At 39.5% G+C, this 11064-nt stretch overlaps 1 protein-coding gene across 2 annotated transcripts in view; it reads right to left on the bottom strand.

Annotated features, from left to right (window-relative positions):
• Nucleotides 1-1837: 1837 nt before the first annotated feature.
• Nucleotides 1838-11064, bottom strand: part of LOC126983865 (alanine aminotransferase 1-like) — a 179667-nt gene continuing 170440 nt past the window's right edge. For both annotated transcript variants that reach the window (XR_007736273.1, XM_050836999.1), the window contains one exon: nucleotides 1838-9937. The gene's annotated coding sequence lies outside the window, so the exon portion shown is untranslated. The remainder of the gene's footprint in view (nucleotides 9938-11064) is intronic.

The following is an 11064-nucleotide window of genomic DNA, read 5'->3' as shown; positions in this document are numbered from 1 at the left end:
TAGATAATTTTTACCGAGTAGTTTAAGGTACAAAATAAAACAGATTTGTGACAGCTGTCATCCAGATCGAACTGACGCTCCTGCTGTTAACTGACGCGGGAGTGACCTATACCGACTGCTACGTATGACCCTGGCCTCCATTTTACTCAAATTCCACTATAAGTATCGCGCATTGAACAATATCCGTTTGTTTTCTGACACGTGCTTGTCACACCATATGTTACACTTGACACGCCCGTGTCTTTGTTGGACCCGGTACTGGGATAGTAATCGGTCCTTTTGTCAACCTACATGCACACCAATAAACAGGTTAAATACTCAGTTAACACTTACCGAAAGGTAAAGTAGACGGATATTTTGAGGGAGTGAGTGTCGGGCCTTCCATCCATTATGGCGGCTTGAAAACAACTGACTTCAGGAACCCACCGTTAGGTGCCGCCGCTGATACCCTCGCGTAGTAACATTTTACGAATGTATTAGAAAATACAAATAGCTGCGGCATTAGTTGCTTTAATATAGAGAAAAAAAATAACGTAAAACTCTTAAAAGACCGTTTTTTTGTCCGAAATCGTTATAATCCATGCGCGTTTTGGATATTACTGACTTAGGAACTAGTTTGTAGGGTGCACTGCAAGGCAGGTATGAGGCTCAGTCTGTGCATAGAGGCGCTTGTGAAACAATAACAATGGACTTAGAAAATCCAAGCCACCTAACTCTATAATTAAAGAGGCTTGCCCCCCCTGGCCCCTCCCCAAGGTAAAGCGTATACGAAAATGCATTATATTAATAATTCTTTCACGTGCTAAATTACTATGAATATTGGTTTGGAGTGGTTATTCTTAAGTTTTGCCAAACTTTCATATTTCAAGCAATTTTCAAATTAAAAACATACGTCAACATTTACTTTTAAAAAGATATAAAAAAAACTCAGGTGGGACATATCGCGATAGGCATTCGACAAAGACACGGTACTGTGTCGCAATTCATCCACCCTTTGTTTGTAAACAAATCCCGCGCATGCGCAGATTGGATGGGATGTCTTAGGATACGTGGATGGCAGATGACACCACACCGGTAAGGACACGTAGCAATGAGTTTAAGTTGGATAAGTTCAGGTTCAACAAAGACATAGGCAAGAATTGGTTTACCAACAGTGGTGGATGAGTGGAACAGACGTAGAAGCTTAGGTCTTGTTGGTTTCCCGAAAAGGTACTGCCGCCATTAGAGGGTGGTAACACTGCAGCAGAAAATGCATAACTGACAACTGGGGTAGGCCACTCGGTTACTGGAGTGAGCGGAAGCCCACTACTGCCAGCCCACACCACACTGTCATGGCGTCGTGTAACAAGTCTTGCCAAGCAAATAAAGCGACTTTGCGCCTGCGCGTCTCCTTCACGATACCTATCCAGAATTAAATAAATTAACGATCAATAATTATCTCTTAAGTTTATAAATAAAGACACTTATTGAAGTAACTATTTAGCAACGTGTATAAAAATAATTGTAAGAAATCCGCAGTCACTTGTTGCCATGACAACGCTAAACACTCTTTTTTTTGTGATCGGAAGTTAGTTTGTGAAGTTCCGATTTCCACAGTCCGATTACCTTTTACAAAGATTATCCAATCTTTGCATTCCGATCGCCAATGCTGTTCCGATCAGATCGGAAGATCGGACTTATGATCGGAAGTGCCCAGCTCTGGAATTAAGGGATATAAGAAAATAGGTAGGATGGGTGTGAATGATGGGAAAAGTGTATGAACAGGGACAACTTGATTCCCCTGCTTGCTGAGATAGATTGGTTTGCATGTGATGGATGCAATAAAAGGTTGACAAGGTTGATTTTCCTTGTTTATTCAGGCAAACCTTTTGTATTCCCTTTCAACTGTAAAGTACTAAAACAAAAGGTGATGTGGTGTTTCATTATTTTACATGTACATACATATTTTTTACTCACACAGATACAGTTAGCTAAAAGAGCACTTCCATCTTTTTATCAAGACATTGTTGTATTTTCTTTCCTTGATGTGAAAGCCCCGTGGTGGGGCTAACAACAGTAAGTAAAAGATATTTCTTTCTCCACTTTGGTGGCTGTGAGCTGTTTAAGTACTGTGCATTTATTAAACAATAAATATTTATGGTTTGGTGTTGGGTTATCCAGTATTATTACAAGGTTCCAACTCATCAAAGATGACTAAAATCATAATAATTTTTTTTTCAAGAAAAACACAGTTACTGTTTTCAGTATAGAAGCCTGAGATGTGTGGTATGCAGCTTGTTCAGGCATCTACTGTACACAGTCACCACACAGCCATTTAAGACTACTGTCCATCACAGACACCAATGTTAATCAATGTCACCATTTGACACTTTCTTCTGTATATAAACCCCATGAGCTCTACTATTTCTTCCTATTATAAATTTCTTACATTTCATGACATTTTCCTAAATTAGTGACATTCCATGCTTTTTCAGGCTTGGAAGAAAACTAATTTCTTTTAAAGATTTTCCAGACTTTCCACGATTGTAAGAACCCTGTTATCTTGAGCCTACTAATAGCACTTTTTCCGAGAAGCCACCCATCTTGTGGCCCTGCCAGAAGCCAGAGTGAGAGCACCACTCCTGCTGACTGTGCTGTGCAACACTGCCTACCATGGAAAACAGCACATCACTTTCCTGTCTTCACCAACAAAACAATATCTGGTAAGAGGTAACAATTCTTTTGCTTGTTATTAATATCATAATTATTAGAATCGAACTAGCTTTTTTCTCCTCCATCACTTTGGTAATAGGGTGACTACATAAGTCATCATGCTGACACAATTAACATTTTCAGAGTAAATTACACTGTAAAAATAATTGCATTACAATATCCTAGTTTGACATTTATCACAAACCAACAATCACAGATGATTTACTTTCTAAGACAACATAATTTTAGCCACCTCTGTTACTCTTATAGTCACTACTATGACGTGCCACTCTTGTAGTCTTGCCACATCAGTCTATCAGTAGTACTGTGTACACTTATGTAAAAGTCAAATCTATTGCATGATCTTTTACAGGACAAGTTTAGTGAGTTGATTAACATGGATGTGACTTTCAAAGAAGTTAAATTTATTCCAAAATTGAACAAATACAAGCCTTGCAAGGTTGACTTTTACATAAGTGCATGTGTTATATGTATGTACACTGCACACTTATTTTTCAACATATTGCTCTTCAGGTGCCCAGATTTTTTACTAAGGTGTATAACATTTTTTATGTAATCCATATACAGTTGAGTCTTAGAAAAACAAGGTTGCCAGCACCACCACGGCCAAAACAAAAAAAATTGTAGTAGCACCAGACTATTGAGTCCTCCTGTCTTGCAGAGGTATTTACCTAGTTGTAGTTTTACAGGGCCTAGGCTTTATGCTCATGTGGTCCCGTCTCCGTATCTGCATTTATCCAACTTTTCTTTAAAGCTTTGCACACTCCTCGCCAATACTACATCCTCACTTAGTCTGTTCCAAACCTCTATATTTCTTTGCGGAAAGCTATATTTCTTTGTCTCTCAAGCATCTTCCCTTCCTCAATTTTTTACTATGTCCTCTTGTGTTCATGGAGGTAATTCCTTCTTTTTGTTGTAACTCCTCATTATCTACTTCTTCCATTTTGCTCTATAATTTATAGATTTGTATTAGGTCTCCCCTTTCTCTTTTTTGTTCTAGTGTTGTTAAGTCCATTTCCTTTAGTCTTTCCTCATATGTCAATCCCTTCAACTCTGGAACCATTTTTGTTGCCATCCTTTGTATTCTTTCTAGCTTCTTTAAGTGTTTCTTCTTATGGGGAGACCACACTGCCTCCGCATATTCCAATTTTGGTCTCATCAGGTGTGCGTGTGTGTGTGTATATCAACATGTCCTGCCTTGTGGCCTTCTGGAGGTGACTTGAGGCATTAGTAATGTAACAAGTTCAAAACAGCATTTCATAACAATAAATCTTAAGCTAAGGATGAAATGAATTTCAACAGTTTTCTCATCTTTACAAATTGGGGCTTACAACCTTGTTATTCTGAAATGGTTCAACAGATATGAAACTTAGTGCTTTGTGGTCAAAATTTGAGCCACTTTTACATGTAGTGAGTGGCCAAACCTTGAAGCAAGCATGACCAGAGCACACAATTGCTGAGGAATACGGTTAAAATATAGTGGTTTGGATGGAAATTACTGGACATTTTTTGTGATATGTAGATAAGACGATGACTCAACGAGCTACAGTCTTAAGTTGTGTTTGTACCCGTTGTTACATTCACATAATTCTGCAGCCAAGTGTGGTGATGCAAACAGTTTTGCATGTGAAGTTAAACAACACTACAGCCAGAATGGCTTTCCAAACACCTAGTATCATTATTTATGTCACTTAAGTACCTATATAAGCTGTGAAACATTGAAGATGTGTGTCATAGCTGCTGACATCACCATGACCACAGCTGCAGCGGTAGGTGAATGGAGGGAGGCAAGTGGCTACACAGATACATGTAACTATTTACGAGACACAGGCTACTTTGTTTACATACGACTAAATATATCATGAAGATGGCACAAGGGGTGACCTTAAAACCTTTCAGCCCATCTGTTACCCCTTGGGACTGTGAAAGAGTTATGACCCGAGAGAGAGAGAATATGTATTGCCATACCCGATATCCAGCACTTTAAGCTTATGTCATGCTGAAAATACATAGTATTAGAAATGTAGCACCGCAGAAGGCACTGTCTTCAATCTCTCTGTTGTGCCTCCTGTGTTACTCACAACAACACTTCATCCAGCCTCTGAGGTTCAGCAGGGTACTGGGCAGAGAGACAGGCCAGCCTTTATCATGCTGGTCTTGCCATTGCAGTTCCCTCTCATTTTATGCTTTAATTCATGCCTTTGTTAGAAATCCAATATATTTCTTGCCTTACACAATTTCCCTATATCAATATGGACCAAGATCCCTTCACATGCCATAGCTTACTATGAACCAAAGCCCTTCATGTGCCACATATCTATTGGGGGATATAATGTTTAAATGTAGCAAAGTTCACTTAACACAGGTTCTCAAGGAATGCAACCCTTGTCTAAGGCAAGAGCTGCCACACAACACTGGGATGGTTGCAGTGACAGCCTTCAGCCAGGAGGATTGCTGAACACCAATGCACTGATTACCTTTACCCACCCATAGGAACACTGATAAGTATACATAATTTACTCCTACTGACTGCCCTTGATATATGTGGGGTTCTTTAAGCACAGACTTGACTTTCTGCCAACTTTCTTTATTACAATCACTGTAGAGACTTGTGTAAAAGTCAGACTTTGGGAAAAAAAATTAAGGCCACCTTTAGGTTAACTTTCATGTGCATGCTACTCTTCTGAGTTCTTAGGTTTAGTCATCAGTTGAACATATCACATTTGTATGGCTTTGACTTTTACACAAGCACGAAGGATACATGTAAAGTCTCAGCAAGTTGAGAAGTCAAGCTGCAGCCAGTGAAAATTTTCACATTCAGATCCATCTTTGTGATGCCATATATGAGTTAAGGCCTTTGAACAGCGGTCACAATGATGTGAGCTGCCCTGCCTGAAGAGCAGCACTGGTAACACACAGAGGCCAGCCAGCATGTGTGCTTTGCATTTACAGTAATAACAAATTTTCAGGCCAAAAGAGGAAAGCCATGTTCAAAACTGGGAGAAATCCTAACTTATTGGGAGCAGAATAACCTGCATAAATCTCCCATTGTGGTAAGCTAATTGTTGCAACCAGTTACTGCAATGGAGTCTGGCTGGTTACAGAAAGTTTATATTCATCTGGAATTACTGAGTGCATCGCCACATTTGTCAGTATGCACACAGTTGTCAGCTTGCACATCAGCTATTTACCTCATTCACTCATCACCTGCATTCTGTTTTACACGAGTCTGTGCCTACTTAATTTAAGTGTTCATATTTTTATAGTTTCTGCATACAGCATGCATGGGCCATCTACAACATTCTATTACTTACAGCGAGCAATTTATTTCCCTTATTGAAAATTTGGTTCCCACCAGTTTCAAACATGGCTTCCTTTCTGTTGATATCTATTAAAAAAATCAAGGTATCAGTGTACCCTGAACTCCCTGTAAAGGTTTTCAGCAACTGTTACTATTTCTCCTTATATTTACTACTGCTGTTTCTTCACTAATAATTCAATGCCTTTCCTGGATTGCCCACCAAAAGAAGGCTGATAATTATAATCAATGTCATCAAAAGTGCTGGCTGCTGCTGGTGCAATGGCATGGATGCTGGCATTAGGTACTTCACTGCCTGATATGAAGTTCCCCTGGGGCACCTTGGTAGGGTGGACACTATAGCTGTGGCACCCAAGTCTGAGGTGTGCTTAGTTATAATCAGCTTTATGAATTTACAAAACCACTCTCTGTGACAGTATCAATAACTCAAACCTCAAAATCAACTATATGGCATTCGTCATCCTGCACGGGATTGCTACTGACAACTGTTTCCTACGCGTAGTCTATCATTATTATCCACAAAATCGAACCCGCCTTGTGACAACAGGTTGCCAGAGCATGATAATGCACATCGCAGACTCACATGCCACAACTTTAGTTTTAACATTTCAGGAGTTGCTAAACAATCGCAGCGAGTTGAATCGCCACTGAGGATACACACAACATGACAAATGTAAACAATACAGGACCACCCAATTTTCATGCTACATCAACGTGACCAAGACCAAGTATACTTGAGGTAAGGGAGATGGACAGCCTCTGCCTTTCCCTTGCTCTATCATGGGTGTTGTCTGGCAAGCAAAGGCATGGAAATGTTCCTTCAAAGCAGCATTTGTGAGGAAGTGACATTTAGTTTTTGATGACATTTATGGGCATGTTCAATAATTATCTTTAAGGTATGAGATACATGATGAAAACTCCCAGGACAAAGAAAGTTATTAAATGCTAATAAACAATTGTACATCAACTTTGCTAAAAATGGTATGAAACTAATACTGTTGTTTGTTAGTGAACCTTTAGTTGCAGTAATAGTTTTTAGTTGATATAAACAGTTCTTGAATCGCAGTAATAGTTTTTTTAGTTGATACAAACAGTCCTTTATTTGCATTAATAATTTTCTTTAGTTGATACAAACAGTTCTTAGGTGTATAAAATAGTTGAGCCTTTGATATGTCACATATTACTTACACGCTGACCAAGCATATTAGAATAAGAGCCCTCCTGTGACAGTCTTAAGTGTAACAGTACCTTAGTGGAAGCCAGAAGTGGACTAGGTCAGCTGCCCTCTGTCCTGCATAGACCTTTCAAAAGCTTAAAAAAAAAAACTATCAAGCCAGACCCAGAAACAACACATGCAGAGCTAAACTGAGGAAAGTGTACCAGTGCAAACCTCACTTTCAACCAGTCTGTCAAGGCAGTGCTCAGTATGACAACACCTTTTTCCCTCTAGCCTGTTCATCAATGACAACAATGGTAAGCTGTATTAGTGATTTGTCAAGTTATCAGTCAATTATGATTTTCAAACGAGTGTACTGATTGAGTTTTTTTCTACATCGGTAAAAAGATATATTGTTAATAGCACAAACAAACAGTCTACACCTGGTGGCTCCTGAGGACAAGCTGTTCATCAACTCCCTTCCCTGACCATAAATCTAACCTCCATTTTAAAACTTTCAATTGTGCTTCCATCAATTATATATCTCCTTAATTTGTTCCCTTCATCCACTGTCCTTTTTGTCAACTAGTTTTTTGTTTACCTTCTTCCTCAGCTTCAATTTATCCATTTTGTATCTATTGCCTCATGTCCCAACATCAGTTTGTGGAACAAGTACTTCATCCCATTACTGATCCCCTTAACCCATGTAATAACTTCAAATAAATCATCTCAAAGTCTAAGTCTCTCCAAAGAATGTAAATTAAGCTTTATAGGTTCAGCATATTTCTAAGTTCTTAGATCATTTTGGTCACTCTTCTCTACTGATTTGAGGGAATCCACATCCTTTCTGTAATAAGGGCACCAGTGTTGAACATCATGAAGAAAGTGGGGCTTAACCAGTGCCAGATACAATTTAAGGATAAATTCAGCACTCCAAGTACGTACTAATGTTTCTTGAATTATTAAAATTAACAGAAATGGTGCAGTTCCTGACAGTAATATGGTGATTTCTAGGTCAAGATCAGAACCCACATGCACATCCAAATCCCATTTCACAGCTGGAATGACCAAAAACTAATTCAATGTACAGTCGTCCCTCAAATAGTATGGTTTCGAATAGTACGGTTTCAGTTTTATACGGACTGTCATGGAAGAATTTTTTTAAGGTTTTTTAATTTTCCGTTTGTCGCATCAAACAGCCATGGTGAGTGGCAACACTGTTCTACCAAAACACCTGCTGAAAGCATCCCACACCATTCGAGAAAGGTGTTCACCTTGAAGAAGAATTCAGATTTAGAAGAAGTTACGTTTTGGGATGAGTTACGTTGTGGTAGGGAGAGCATACCACGTGAATGAGAGCAGTGTTCGCTGTATCTATCATAATGTCGAAAAAATTCTTGCCGCAGTAACTGCCAGTGCTCCAAGAGTGTTGCAAGAGTGGAGATAAAGGCCGTCCTTTTCTGTTTGTTCATAAATGAACCTATTATAAACACATAAATAGGCATTTTCTTACCTTAAACAAGAAATTGGTGGGCAGGAGTGGGCACTCCTATGAAATCCGGAGGTCCCGCCTGGCTCAGCTTCTACTCGCCGGCCAAAGTTGCCAGTTATGCATTTTCTGCTGTAATGTTACCACGCTGAGCAAGCATGCCATCTTGGCAGCGCTCCCTTCCACATTGTCTCCACATTGTCAGCGAGCGAGCCATGGCATACACCTACATTCTCTTTTACTCTCTACCACAGTTTCTATTGGTTTCTAAATCGTACTTCAAATCAGATACGAAATGGTAATTGTGAAGATCGACTCTGCGCCTTCAAAATACGACATTACGCCTCCATATTATATAGTTATGGGATGCATTTTTAAACTACTCCAGCCAAACTTTAAATAACCTGACCTCTAACGGGGGGCTTCGCCCCACTTGACCCCCCCTAGCGTGGTAACACTGCACTGTGACTGCAGCAGAAAATGCATAACTGGTAACTTGGGCCCGTGAGTAACAGCTGAGCCAGGCAGGACTCGGATTCCATAAGAGTGGCCTGGAGTGTTTCTAGGGGGGGCACTAATTTTATACTGATTTTCGAATAGTACGGGGGTCCTGAGTCCCTAACCCCCGTACTATTTGAGGGACGACTGTATAGTTACTTAGGGGGTTATTTTTCATATACTTTGAATGCTGCTTTTACCAATATTGAACTGCACCATAACATAGTGCAAGAAAACGGTTAAGCTCCTGCCAAAAAGTGATATTTAAGACATTGCAGCAGCATCTCAAGGAAGGAAAAAATCTCAACAACAATAAGGAATTAGAGTAGTTCACTAAATTCCTACCTACCTTGTTTCTAGATCTCATGAGCCTTGAAAAAAACAGGTTCATAACCAAACCTTGTGAACTAATTGGCAAGCACAGTAAAGATGCAGAAGAGTGACGGTTGCGAATGACACGCCAAACTAAAAAAAAACATGCAGGTCCAGCATAGCAGACAGACAGACAGCATTTTCCCATCAGTTTAACATTAAACATACTAATTTGTGCAGTGGATAACAGGTGCAGATTATTGTTAATTCGTTACAAATGGCAGTGAATAATGCACATCTGGTATACAGTGGTGGTGGTGGTGGTGGTGGAGATAGTGCTGGAGGTGGTAGAGGCAAAACTGTGTTTCACTGTGTGTGTGTGTGTGTGTGTGTGTGTGTGTGTGTGTGTGTGTTCAAGATTTAAGATGCTTGCTGGTGCAGACAGGAGGTTCTGAAATATTGGAAAAAAATAATTAACATTTTACAATAAATATCTTATTTTATCCCATTACATGTCAACATGTCAACCATTTCTGTAACCTCAATTCCAACAATAAATGTAATAGTGAATCAACTGTTTTAATTTGGGTTGAGTTGTCAAATGCCATAATTATATGCTCATACTTTCATTTTTTTCTATCCTGACTTGGTAATCTTGGCTGCCTAAACTCTTCTTAAATTATAGTCATAAATAAGTCAAACCAATATGACTCAGGCTTCATATCCATGTTAACCACATTTTTGGTGAATACAATACAATATCCTTTGTACTTATGTATGTCGCCTGTAGAATGATAAAGAATGTTATAATTAAGGAGGAATGTTATTATTGTCATTCAAGTGGAGAATGCAATGATCATATATGAGGCGTGTCGTGCGAAAGTGATCTAACCCTCAAAATGGCTGTTTAGAGTTAGAGGCGGGAACTTGTTGTCCTGAGGTTCAATTATCTTGTAGTGATGTCGGAAAAGGCAAAAGCGAACATCCTACGGGGTGTAATAAGGTCTAAAGTGGCTTGTTTTGGTCCAACATGTGGTGCAGACTAACTTTAGATCGGGAGCGAAAGTGTTTTAACCTGGGAAGGTGTCGCGGCCAATGAGAGCAGAGCATTCCAGCCTGGCCCGCTGCTCGGCCAATCAGAGTGCGCCTCGAGTGTTGTGGTCGCCCACGCGGCCTCAGTGTTACTGTCTCAAGCCAGCGAAAAGGAGAGAGTCAACCCTTTAAGTCACCCCACCCCTCCCCCCTTCACTCAGGCTCATCGTCGCCAATGCCCAAGGTAAGTGTGGTTGTTAACAATGTTAATGATGTAAAGTAATATTTTTTTCAGTCAACAATGACAAGAATATTTTTCGATTTAAAAAATTTGTATAAAATCAGGAATTAGGCACAGCAACATAATTTTTTTTACAGAACACTTCTTATTCCATACACTCTTTAAAAATGAACCTAAAACCATGACTTTCTGGGGAAAACAAATAGTGCAGGAGGAGGCAGTAAATAAAAATTTCGACCATAACCAAAAAGAAATTTAAAAATTTATTAGAAACTCAATGGCATGAAAGATCTAGCCTACTAAAA

Source organism: Eriocheir sinensis, chromosome 5 (assembly GCF_024679095.1).
Source record: "Eriocheir sinensis breed Jianghai 21 chromosome 5, ASM2467909v1, whole genome shotgun sequence".
In the NCBI taxonomy this organism is placed as follows: Eukaryota; Metazoa; Arthropoda; class Malacostraca; order Decapoda; family Varunidae; genus Eriocheir; species Eriocheir sinensis.
This window is presented reverse-complemented; position numbering and strand designations above follow the sequence as displayed.